At 33.6% G+C, this 13894-nt stretch overlaps 1 pseudogene; it reads left to right on the forward strand.

The window, feature by feature from the left end:
* Window positions 1-470: 470 nt before the first annotated feature.
* Window positions 471-8675, forward strand: LOC120212750 (annotated as a pseudogene).
* Window positions 8676-13894: the final 5219 nt, after the last annotated feature.

Genomic DNA, 13894 nt, shown 5'->3' on the forward strand with positions numbered 1-13894 from the left:
TGATGAAATCTTCCACACTAAACATGATAAATATATATACATGTTGGCGGTGCCCCTGGATTTCCTCAACAAGACTGGCTACTAATTGTTTGTTTATTATACAGAAAATGTATATTTATATATCAACTTGGACTGATTATTTTGACATTTATTACTAATTTGCTTTTATCAACCGATTTAGATGTTTAAACTTCATATTTAAATTCAAGTTGTGTGATTGAAAATTCTTTAAGAATGATCGTTCTTTTTACGAAAGGTGGGACTCATTACCATTAATCAGTTGGTCTGTGGGATGAGACATTAAATTTCTTAAGTAAAATCAGAGGTTTGAATTTTGAGGATTGCTAATGGAATAAACTGGATTGGGTAGCCCTTGCCTCTACAATACTCGGTCCGGATTTTTCAATCAATAGATCGAATACAAGGAACCGTCTACCAGTTGGGAAGCTAGACATCAAGTAAGTGGCTTGATGAGGATAACTAAGCTGACACGCCGGAGTTGGCTGCTGGCACAACAGGGTGGTGCCTTACCGCACCGCAGGCGAACGCGCGATAGCGTTCGTGGTGGTGCTTCAGGATTCCAATGTACTGCGTCCAAGATCAGAACGAGCTTGCCGGCGGACCACTGTCGTCCCATTCTTGAGTGAGCTGGAGCGCAGCCATCTTATCCACTGAACTAGCTAGAAGCTATCGCTTCGGGTCGAAGCACTAAAGGAAAAAAACCGGGAAACGCGGCAGCATAGGAACCACGGGACCCCCTACTAGTAAAGGGAAAACGGAAGTGCGCACTAGCTGAAAAAGCCCTTTCCCCTTTTCATAATAATAAGGTAAGCTTCATAGCTCCAACCTATACAAGGGGTTTTGATGCCCTTTTTATAGGTTGGGTTGCTGGATACGGGATCCTCGTAGTAGGCTGTACCAACATCTAGCCGAGAGAGGGCAGCCTTTAGAAGCAACAGGTTGGGAAACCAAGAGAACGCTTCGTGTTTTCTTATCTTCTTCCCGCCCTAGGAGTAGAAGTAGCACACAAAGAGGGATTAGCATTATTGACCCAATGATAAACCACTAACACCTTCCTCGTTGGGGCTCCGACCCTGGCTTTATCAAACCAGTCTTTCACCCTGGAAAAAGAGTCTAAAGTCCTTCTTCACTCTAAGCCGACCCTGGAACAGACATCATAGTTCTTCCTCTTGCTGGGCCAGAACCCTAAACATCGGCTGGTGCAGGCCTATTAGTCCCAGTGAGCCCAAGGGTTAGAACGTCTTCGGTAAAGGGATATGACTTCTATTCGGGAAAGTCCCTAAGTGCTTTTCTGCCCGGTGAGGCATATGTGTTATATCCGGCTAAGTCCCTAATAGGAAAGTCGGGCGCAAAAAAAGTTGAGAAGAAAGAGCAGGTACGGTACCGAGAAGAAAAGCCTAAACTGGGTCTAAACTTTGAGGAAGAAGTCCGACACCAGCTGCTTATGAGTTTGCTGAGGTACAGGCATCGGCTGTGAGAAGCGGTGCGGGAATAGAAAAGGTACATGAGGGAGCGGGCTTTGATGCCCTTTGCTTTACTCGTCCCCTGGGTTTGCTTTATAACACTCTGGTTTCTCAGAACCGGATCTCTCCTTTCAGTCGAGACCTTCGGACCTCTCCCTCCGGTCGTTTCATACCCTCGTATAGGTCGAGCAGCTCCAAGGTAAGGGGCAGGGCAAAAGCTTGGATTCAGGTAGTGGTCTGCGCACTGTGTTCCAAAGAAGGAAAGTGTTTAGTTGTATTGTATTATTGTTCTTACTTTGACTTTGGTGTCTGTCTCTTTGATATAAAAAAAATGGGACTCATTGAACTTGTTTAATTTGTTAACCTGTTGCTGTCAACAATGGACACTTTTTATATTCCTAGGATATATTGCATGTTCAAAGGGCTGTGCATCATTGCTAATTCTTGGATCGATGTTGTTCTGTTTATTTTTCAAATGCATGTCAATGATTTTCCTAGATTCATGATTGCCATATGTCGAAACGATTTTTCTTAAAAAAACACACATATTTGATTTTTAAAATCTGATTTTTAAAAAACATCATCTCAAATAATTTGGTGACCTTTTAATATTAAAATATTGTTTGAGGAGTCGCCACCAATATTTAATTGGGGTGTGATTGGGCACCCAAAAACGTATTTTGTCACTTTAATTAAAATATTAATTTTAATTGAAACAACAAATTTGTGATATGCGTTACCAAAATTCGAGTTTGGGAGTCGGTTACGCATGGGGAAGGATTAGAACCCTCATAGCTCCCTAAATCGGTACCTAGTCGATTAATTAATTTTCTTTGCAATGAAATTTAAGAATCCGGACTTAATTTAATTTAAGATCCATACAAAATAATATTCTTTGAATTTTGGGACGAAACACAATAATATTTAATTATTTCTTATCGAGAAGAATAGACCTCTCATGCCTTAAAACATTTGATTCTTACTCCAATCGAAATAAAGGAATATTACAATTTCATCCCCAAATTCATTATTAATTCCAAGTTTAAATGCACAAATAAAAATGTATTTGAGATAACAATAAAAAGCTCTTTGAATTTTATGAGGGAAAAAGGAAATATTTAATTATCTTCTATCGAGAAGAAACAACATCTCATGCCTTAAAGCAATCATCTCTTACTCCAAGCAAAATAAAGAAATATCACTATTTCCTTCTAAAATTTGATATTAAGTCAAGAGAAAACGATAATATCTAATTATTTCCAATCGAGAATAAATGACCTCTCATGCCTTAAAGCAGTCATTTACTACTCCAATCGAAATGAAGAGATGTTACTATTTCGTCCTAAAATTCAATATTGATTCGAGAGAAAACGATAATATCTAATTATTTCCAATCGAGAATAAATAACATGTTATGCCTTAAAGCAGTCATTTATTACTCCAACCGAAATGAAAAGATATTACTATTTCATCCTAAAATTCAATATTAATTCGAGTGTTACTATTTTGAAATCCCATTGAAAATTACATGCAAAAATAAAATAAATTAATAGCAAACATCAAGCATGTACAATTAATTATTTATTTTACCAACCTTTAATGAGAATATGGATGTTCAATTATTTAAATACATCGAGACGAGACCTTAAATTCGATCTAACAGTCTTTTCTCGGTGAACTTAATTAAAAGAACATGATTTTTTCCTCAATCCCCAAATTTTAAAATGGATTCCATTTAATTTGTGTCACTTAATAGGCTAAATTTTTATTTTAAAACTATCGAAAGTAACTTTCTTATACATTAAGACAGTCACTTTACGATAATCATAAAATGAATGAATATTACCCTTAGTCAAATTATTTTGATCCGAGTCAAGGAATGCTTATGAGGGTATCATGCAAATTAATTTAAAATAGAGAACAAAACTAATTAGTGACTAAAATAAAATAAAAGCAACATGCAAAAATTAAAATAAAACAAAATGCAAATAGAACTATAATGTAAACAAATAAATCATCATGTCAAAAATTAAAGTAAAATAAAGTGCAAAAGTGTCTAAAATGAATATTTTAATATTAAGTGTTAAAATTACAAAGGATAAAAATAAGAAAATATGGGGACCAAATTAAAATAAAATAAGATTGCATGGTTAAATTAAATAAAAAATAGATCAAAGATCGAAATATAAACATGCTAAAACTACAGGGACAATTTCACAATTATTCCTTTTTTATAAGCCTAAAACATGTTTTTTAAAGGAAAAATGCGTAAATTACTAAATCAGCTCAACCAAATTAAAATAAAAAAAATACAACATGCTAAAATAGGGTAAAAAAAAATTCCCACATGACCAACATGCAAAAACGCTAAACTAGGGACTAAACAGAAAATATCCCAAAAACATGCATAAAAAAGGTAAATAGCAAATTCGGTCTTCGCATGTGACTAACATGCAAAACCGCCCTTAAGTTTGGGGGACCTATTTGTGACTTTACCCTAAAGTTCCCCTATATAAGCCACTTCCACTTTCTCTCTTTTCTTTCATTTCAACCGAATTTTTTAAAAAAAAAAATCTAAAACCGCACTTAAGTTTGGGGGACCTATGTGTGATTCTTTTCCCTTCGTAAGGGTGGATGCAGGTGTCTAAAATTCAACCCTTCCTGTATGGCAACAGCCAATGAATCGTCTATTAGACAGGTTTTATTTATGTAATGTTAGACACCTTTAGTACCAAAGATGTGTACATATATTTGATAAAATCTAAAGCAGATATAATTAAAAATCAGATCAACCTAATTGTCTAATCATGCTGTTAGGTATGGCTCATAAATATACCAGTAAAGAGGACAGGAGATGGAGCGGAGTGAGCGAAGCGAACATCAACTGTCCTTACAAAGAAAGTCTCGTTGTGGGGTTACGAATTATGTGGGTTGGGGGTGCGGGGGCGCAGCCCCGCGATACGGTACAGGGTTGATTTTGTAATTATGTACCAGGGTTTTCTATTATAAATAGAGATGTAACCTAGACCTAAAATATCATTGAATAAAACTTCTAGCGCCGTCTAGGCACCGATGACGTAAGCACATTGTTGAACCTCGTAAAATTCTCGTGTTCTTTTGTTTTCTTTACCCGTTTTCGTCAACACATGCCCTAACTATTACTTATATATGTTCGCTGCATATAACCCAATGTTATGGCTTATAAAGTTTAGAAGCTTGTTATGTTACTCTTTAATATTAATATGCCAAGTTTTGATATTATGAAATGGAAATCTGTCAACTTAAGTATGCCTAACTCATAAATATGTACATCAGAGTGGAGTTCACATGCTGTAACCCACGGTGTCTTCGGTTCTGATGGAGAGAAGTATGCAAGGGATGTCCAAGATATTATCCAATTTGGAACTTCGGGCAACATTGCTGGTTTCATTTCTGAAGCTATACAAGTAACCACCAATATTCAGAGTCTCCTTGAATCTTCATTTCCCTTTATCAAAATTTCATGATTTTATAGTGAAGACAACATCGCCTAACATTCCATGTTTTTGTTAACAGGGAGTTGGTGGAATCATAGAATTGGCCCCGGGTTACTTGCCTGCTGTTTATAGCACCATAAAGAAAGCTGGAGGTCTTTGCATTGCTGACGAGGTTCAGGCGGGGTTTGCTCGCACAGGGAGCCATTTTTGGGGATTTGAGAACTATGGGGTAGTTCCTGACATAGTGATAATGGCAAAGGTAATAAATTCTTTCACTTTCTTAGTGTTATTAAAAGGTCCTACCTGCCTTCCTTATCCAGATATGCATCATAACAGTAATCTTACTCTGGTGGTAGCAGTTTTTTTTTTAAAAGAAAAAACGAAGTACACCAGAATCTGTTTTCGCGTAGCTTATCCATTCACTTGCAGCTAACTTTTGTGCACCGATATGTTTCTTTTATCACATTGATAGGGCATTGGAAATGGCAGATTGTGGTGGTCTTGACCTGCAGGAATTACTTCAATACCTTTGGCGGGAACCCTGTATGTACTGCTTTAGGGTTAGCCGTCCTGAAAGTAATTGAAAAAGAAAAGCTCCAGGAAAATGCATTGACCTATTTAAAAGAGAGACTAACCGCACTAAAAGATAAATATGACCGTAAGCTTTTATCCTTTCTCGTGTATAAACATTCTCTAATCCAACGGTGACTAACATTGATGATTTTACCATGTATGGATGTCTGCAGTCATCGGTGATGTGAGAGGAAGAGGATTAATGCTTGGAGTTGAATTTGTCACCGATCAGAAGCTCAAGACTCCTGCAAAGCTTGAAACTCTTCACATAATGGACCAGATGAAAGGTTAGAGATCTTCCAATCCCCACATTAATCATACCATAGGATGTACTATGCTTCAAATTACTAACAAACCTAGTGTAGAAAACTAATTTTTCATCCTATTATTATTATTATTATTATTAATATAATAATATTATTATTATTTTATTATATATAATTACAAAAAAAATACAAATCCATTTACAAATTAATCCCGGGAGCCCAAGAGGAGGCCCAATTCTGGCCCCACACCCAGTTCTGGCCCAACAATAGAACCCTAAACCAAATTAAAGTTTGTGCCTCATTCTATCAGCCGCCTTCTCTATCAACTGTTGGATCTGATTAGATCCAACGGTCCCCATAGGTTCCAGATAAAACCCTAGGGTATGATACCCTAGGGCCACGTCCCAGCCGTCGCTTCAAGAGTTCCAGCGAGTTCCAGCCGCCCCATGTCCACACTGCCGATGCTCCCACTGCTAGGTGACTCAACCCGCTTCAGCCACGACGCTGTCGCCTCGCCAGGATGCTCCAGAAGACCCAGATGGCTACCCACGTTGAAGATCTATGGCGAGTCACCGCCATAGCTTGGTGACTCACCGAAGACCGCTCCATTACCCGGTCCAATGAACGTCTCGACGAGGCTATAAAGCCTCTGTTCACCTGCAAACAAGGAACATAGGGAGCAAGAAAAGACATATAATCTGATCTCGTACAAGGCAACTTGGACCATATCATGTCGAGATGCTTAACAACAACCTGTCATTCAACCTTAGTTGGCTCCACTAATTTATTGTTATTAAAATTTCTACTTCCCTTCTATGGAAAGAAATGTTCATAAAACATGTGACAATACATTCATCATTTCTCGTGGTTTCTGCATAGATGTTCGTAAAACATTTGATAACACATTCATCCTTTCTTGTGGTTTCTGACCAGATGTTCGTAAAACATTTGACAACACATTCATCATTTTCTGTGGTTTCTACACAGATTTCTGATCAATGAAGTTCTTTGCACAGTATTCAAAGCTTTTATATGATGTTACAAGACCATTTGAGAACAAAACCCAGGGGGAATTCAAGTGAGATGTTGGTGTGTTTAATGACCAAAAAGTTGGTCAAATTCACAAAATATGCTAGTGATGAATTGAATAATAGATACCAACTGATCTTGATATCATGTCGGGCAAGGGCAAGTGTGATATCAATTACGTTTTCTTCTGTAATGAGCTGTAGATTAAACACATCAGCTATAGGAGCCATGTACAGAAAGAGGTTTATGGAATTCTTGCTGCTATAGATGAAACACACATAGATGAAAACTCGGTTCATCTTGACTGGTAATGATAACCCCAGTAACAACGGGAAAGGACAATATACGTAAGCTGAGCCTCTTTATTCAATGTCATCAAGTAAGCGAAAACTGTTGTGAAAAACATCTTCATAGCCCCAAAAGAATAAAATGAGAGGATATGGCCATTGGGGAGGGGTATATGCGTAATTTTATAATGGGTAAACCATATACGTAGACCCTTAAAGATTGTAAACTTCTAATTTAGTCACTGAAATTGACTTTTAATCATTTCAATTTAGTATTTAAATTTTATTTTATTATATTCTAGCCATTAATTGTATTTATATATATTTAGGGTAAATATTAGGATTAGTCCCTTATAATTTAATTAATATTTACTTTAATCTCGTATTAGTATTTATGGCTAATTTACGCTATTAATACTCAAATCTTATAATATTTTGAATTATAATTATAAATTTTAATATTTTACATTTTATTCCTGTTATTTTAATTTTATTTATTTCAGTCATTATTTAATTTATTATCTTTTAAATTACAATATGTTTAAATTAGTAATTTAATTGTTATTTAATTATTATTTTAGTTATATAAATATATTTAATTACATATTGTATTTATAAAAACAAATATGTATTCATATTATTATATTTTTCTTCATTTTATATTTCTTTAATTTTAGTCATATTAATATATATTATTTGATTAATTTTGTAAATTAATAATATTTATTTTTAAATATTAAGAAATGACAGTCTTAAAGTAACTGGATGTCCATTTTTTGATATTTTTAAATAAGTAAATATTTTACTTTTATAAATTATATATATTTTAATTATTTTTAGATAATGTTTCATTAATATTTATTTATTTTTAATATTAAGAAAAGAGATGTCTTAAAACACCTAGAAGTTCTTTTCTGATATTTCTAAGTAAATAAATATCTTATTTAAATATATATAAAAATTAATATATTTTTCTAATAGATTTGAAATAAATAGGATTATAAATTAAATATATATTTGAATTTTTCTAATAATAGAGACAATTTATAATTAATGAGTATTAATTTTGGGCGTTGTGGGTCTACTAATCATTCCCCAAACGTAATAGCCACAAATCCCTTTTTATTATTAAAAAGAACAAATTTTTGGTTAAAACGCAAACCAGTTTATCTTTTAACTGATGTTTTCTTTAAAACTCTTTTAAAAGATAATTTTTAGTTATTCGACCTACCTGACCCAAAAGTCCGATGACGACTCCCAAAATATTTTAAAAACCATTTATTCACATCACTTTTTCCGTCAAGTAAAAAAAAAATTATGCCCGGGCAAAAACCGGTTACGACACCTAGTTATCTTATTCTTCTAGAAATTGGAGTATTGGTGGGAAAAGGTGGATTTCATGGCAATGTATTTAGAATCACCCCTCCTCTCTGCTCCAGTAAGGAAGATTCAGGTCGGTTGCTCTTGGTATAATTACGATAGCGTCTAGTACCCGTTGAGTTTTTAATGAATGATGATTTTCTTGTAGATGCAATGGATTACGTCATATCGAGGATGTAAAGCATCGGACTTAAAACGGGAACGAAGATATCACTATAGGATCTTTCATGCACAAAAGTTGCTCTCCATCATAACATCCCTATTGCAAGTGAAGAAATCATGAATGCACATAGGTTTCTGCTTCAATAAACTAATAGGTTTTGTACAATGGTTTCGAAATATGTTATTTATGAGTCAACAACTCGTTGACTCTCCCGTCGATGAGTCAACAACTCATTGTCTCGTTCAATCTCTTCCATTTCGGACATGAACTAGTTGAAGTAAAGAATAAAGTTTGATGGTTTAACTGTATGAAATATCAAAGCATGTTGGAAAACAGTAAGTCCCTTTTGAATTTGGTAAACGCATTGCTTGTTTAGCATGTGTTCATGAATGCCTTATGGATCTTAATGGTATTGATTGTAATTTCGAAACAGAGAATGGGTAAAATGGATTGCTTGAGGGTTAATTTGCAACTATCTGTATAATTTTTTGTTTACGCCTTGGGCGAGAATTAATTTTCACTGTCATTGGACGATACCCATGATATTTTGAACATATTTTAAACTCTAATTGAATGTTAGCGTTGTTGTAGAAATCTATAGCACATAATTTTCTCTAATTCATTTTAGGTATTTGGAGGTTTATTGATAATTTAGGAATTATATAAAAGATATAAAATTGATCAAAATTAACTAAATTTAAACTTATAGATGGAAAAGACCGTTCTCTTGTAGATCACTATGGAAAAGGATAAGGATAGTCTTATCCACATCCATCTCATTCTCATAGTCATTGAAAATTATCTAGTGTCCTGATGACCAGGCGGATGCACTAAGTTCCTAATATCAAGTACATCTTTATTATTCTAAAAAATAATTAAATTTAATTTAGTACGTTAAAAATATTGTATACCCATTATTTTTAAAAAAATATTGAAATATTGAAATTTATTCTTAAATTTATAGATCCGTGACTAGACCCAATGATATTTTTTTATTTAAGCTAAAAAATATTTCGTGAATGCCCGAGTGTTTGAATTTGTTTTAAACAGTTATAAAAAAACGTGTTGGATTCAAGAATTGGTTACGTATAGAGAAAAATTAACATTCTTATATACGTATTATTGATATCTTATTGATTATAAATTATCTTAATAATAAAATTTTATGAATTTAAATTTATTTAAATTACGATTCTTTTAATACATAATTATTTAGTTGAATAAACGTTTTTGAAAATGGTTGAAAGAATTTTCAAATATCGATATTCGCTTGGCTTTAGAATGATGTTCTAATGCAAATGAAATGATATCTTGCTAAAAATTCAGAACTAAAAATTATGGTGCATTCACCCATGCTATATTTTTTTCTTGTAACAAGATATTTGACATAATTCAAATGTTAAATATCATTAATGACTTATCAACACCTTTGTTCAACTCGAAACACAATGAATTCACAACCCAAATAAAAAGATCTCAGTTTCATGAACTCAAAGAACAAAGTTTAATCTCACGTTATGAAGCATAAGCTAAACATCACACCATATCACACAGATCTGTATCACTCAAGTATGAGAGCTACAATAACATTATTTTCTCCTTTACTCTTCGTATGTTTAGGAGACATATAATATATCGATAAAATTTACAAATAACAACTATACTCGATCATAAAATATGGCCTACATATGAAAGTTTAAAAAGAAAGAGATGGATAAATTTATATTACCTTGTGCAAAATCTGATTTGATGCACATTACTTTTGTGTTTATACAAAAGAGTTTAATTTCATTGTCATTAACGATCCATACATAAAACAGAACATACATGTTTATATGCCTACCTTTTCATAATAGAGAAAATAATGCACACCTCTAGTGAATAAAAAATTGTAATTTAAAAAATCGAAGAAAAATTCTACTTACTCTTGGTACTTAATTTAGGTGATTAACTTAAACTAACTCTTTACATCGCAAATGAATATAGCAACTGACGAAAGGTTCTAGAATAATAAATATTCTCTTTCAATTATTGAAATCGAACTCGAATAAGCTGAATTTATCACAAATGACATAAAACATGATCACTAAAAATATAAAAACAAAGAGAAAAATTGAAAACCACTAAACCAATTCAAATAATCTAGCTTCGTTATAAATTAAAATAGTGACCAAGCACACTTTGTCATGCAGATTAAAGAAGCGACTAATTGAGAACGTTGTTATTAAGATGTAATCAAGTGAATACATATTTGTCTTACGTATCCAAAAATAGTATTATGTTTTATATCAATATTGTTTGGGTGCTATTTTAATAATTATATACTAAACATATATTGTTCTTGCAAATTCACCTTATTTTGTTGTATCTATTTATTCAGTAAAATTATTGATAATATTAAAGTGTGTTTGTTTCATGTAATTTCTTTTATGAATTTTTTTTCTATTTTCCGGTTTTTAATTCAAACAAAAAAATTTGATTATTATAAAACCAACTACGAATGAAAGCCTACATAAAAGCCAACTACGAATGAAAGGAAAACGTACATAATTTTATTTTGCAAAACAAATAATCCTTGGTTGAAAGAAAATTACAAATATATATTTTTTGAAAGAATACATATAATATATATGATTAATACGATATTAAATATACAACAACACACAAACACGGAGTTTTACCCAAAAATCACCCTGACGGATTTTAATTATCTGTCAGATACATTTTCAGAAAATTTTACGGATCTAGTACCCGGCTATAAATAAGACCCCTCAACCATAAACATCACCACATCAATTCCTCCTATATTTACTTCACCAGTTCGTTCGATCTTTCGTTGTAAGCTAATTTTTTAATATATAATATTTATTTTATATATGATTATTTGAAAAAAAATATTGTACTAATTATTTTCTATTATTTTTTGTGGTTGTAAAATTAGAAAGCGGAATCATACGTCGAGACATTTTTGCTGATACGGTGATAATATAAAATTATATTATTTAAATTATTTTTAATTTTTTATTAGGTTATATTTTAATTCATATATTATTTATTTAATTAGCCATATTTCAACTATTATTTTTACAGATATAAGACTATTTATCTTTTAAACTCTCAGAATGAGCGAATTTTAACTATTGTTTACTATGATGGAGAAATTTGGAAAGATGAAATTGGAGTTGTGTTCACATTAAATCATTTTGTTAAAATATCTTTCAAGAGAAATATAACTTTTGAGGGCTGGAGGAAGGTTCATGTTGAAAGTACTAGAAGATTGTCCTCGCTTCAGTACAGATTTCCAACATCGGTGTTTCTGTTAACTTATACAGCGTTCGAACTATCGAACGATGATGATGTTGCAATTATAGTTGATTCTCAAAATCATTATTTAGACGCCGATACAGAGATGTATGCAAAGTTTGTTGAAGTGTGTGTTGTTCGTAGTATGTCATTATGCTCCCACTATGGGATGGCTCAACAAGTTGATCAAGTTGACAACCCAACTACAGTAATGTGTAATGATTTTAACGCCATAATGGGAAATCCGCATCATGGTGTCATCCCATCAAGTTCAATGGGGAGACTTTCATCAGTAACTTCTTACGATCTGTACCGAGGTGGGTCCACAAACAATTCGTATGGAAACATCGCGTCCAGTTCAAGGGGAAGACATTCATATGCTAATTTCTTTGACCTGGATATGTAGATGTCATCGACACAACAATCTATGCAGTTTTCATTTGACACAATAGTTTCAAGCTTCAAGGAGAGGCATTCTACTGCGAGCTTCTTCGACCTCAATGTCGAGATGCCTTCAAGTTCAAGGGGAAGACATGCAAGTACCAGGTTATTTGACTTAAATGTGGAAAGCATGGAGGAACCCTCATCTCCACCAAAAAACCGCTTTGTGGGCCAGGTGCGGATGGTGCTGAGACTGGACTATTCATTCACCCAGAATCACAACAGTTCAACATAGACTCCGATGATGATGATGATGTAGATGAAGTTCCCACAAATGTGGTACACACTGAACCTCTAGCACACATGTATGAAGTTGACTATGGAGCAATGTACGGGCTAGAATTTGCGGATATGCCTAACGTCGGTGACTACGAATTTAACTCATCAGTCATTGATGGTGAGTTATATTTAGGAATAGAGTTTCATGCAAAGAAGAATCAATGATGATAATTAAGAATTACAATATTTATAATTCTGTTCAGTCTAAAGTCGACTGCTCTACGACCGAAAATTATGTCTTCCATTGTGTCCAATGTGATAACGAATGCAATTGGATGGTTCGCGTATCGAAGAGGAAGAGGAAAAACAATGTATGAGAACTAACGATATACAACGGTCCTCACACATGTTGTGCTGGAGGGATCAACCAAGATCATCCCAACTTGGACTCCGACATGATCTGCCAAGCCATCATGCCCATGGTAAAAGCAAGCTCCCATATAGCTATTGTTGTATTGATTTTAGCTATACAATCGCAGTATGGGTATATCATCTCATACAGATTCTTGGTATGTTTTCCTCCGAAACTTACGCTCACATGTTATCACGAGGGAAAAAATTTGTATCATTTCAGACTGCGGAGCTGGGATCGAAGCAGTAATGACTTCTTTGGGTCCAATGTTGCAACCACCCTATTGGAACATATGTACTGTATCCGACACATTGTTTCAAACTATCATAGAAGGTTTAAGAAAAATGATGAGCGCAAATTACTTGTGTGCATAAGTATGTCAGAATGTTATTTTTTTGTCAATCATTTTCATTTTTTATGGAAACAAAGTTAGTAAGTTATATATTTGATGCTCATGTTACGAACTACTACCTCAAACATTTGAGTTCATACTTCAAGAGTTGCGGAGAAAGAACGATGAAGGATACGATTACATCAGTCTCATCAATAAAAAAATGTGGACAAATGCATATGATGATGGATATCGATATAGACACATGACGACCAATTTGGTTGAGGTAATCAATTCAACCTTAAAGGGGCACGTCATTTACCGGTAACGACTTTGGTCAAAACGACATATTTTTGTTTGGGATCACTTTTTGCGAAGCTCGGGGGATAAGCTCAAACATGGATACAAAGTGGTCATGTCTATCACCCTATATTAGTTACAGATCTACAAAAAAAAATTGTTGCATCAAATGAAATATCCGTAACAAGCTTCTCTAGAACGCATGAATTGTTTCTTGTCATAGAGATTTT

This window comes from Hibiscus syriacus, unplaced genomic scaffold (genome assembly GCF_006381635.1).
Source record: "Hibiscus syriacus cultivar Baekdansim isolate YM2019G1 unplaced genomic scaffold, ASM638163v2 tig00110015_pilon, whole genome shotgun sequence".
NCBI lineage: Eukaryota > Viridiplantae > Streptophyta > Magnoliopsida > Malvales > Malvaceae > Hibiscus > Hibiscus syriacus.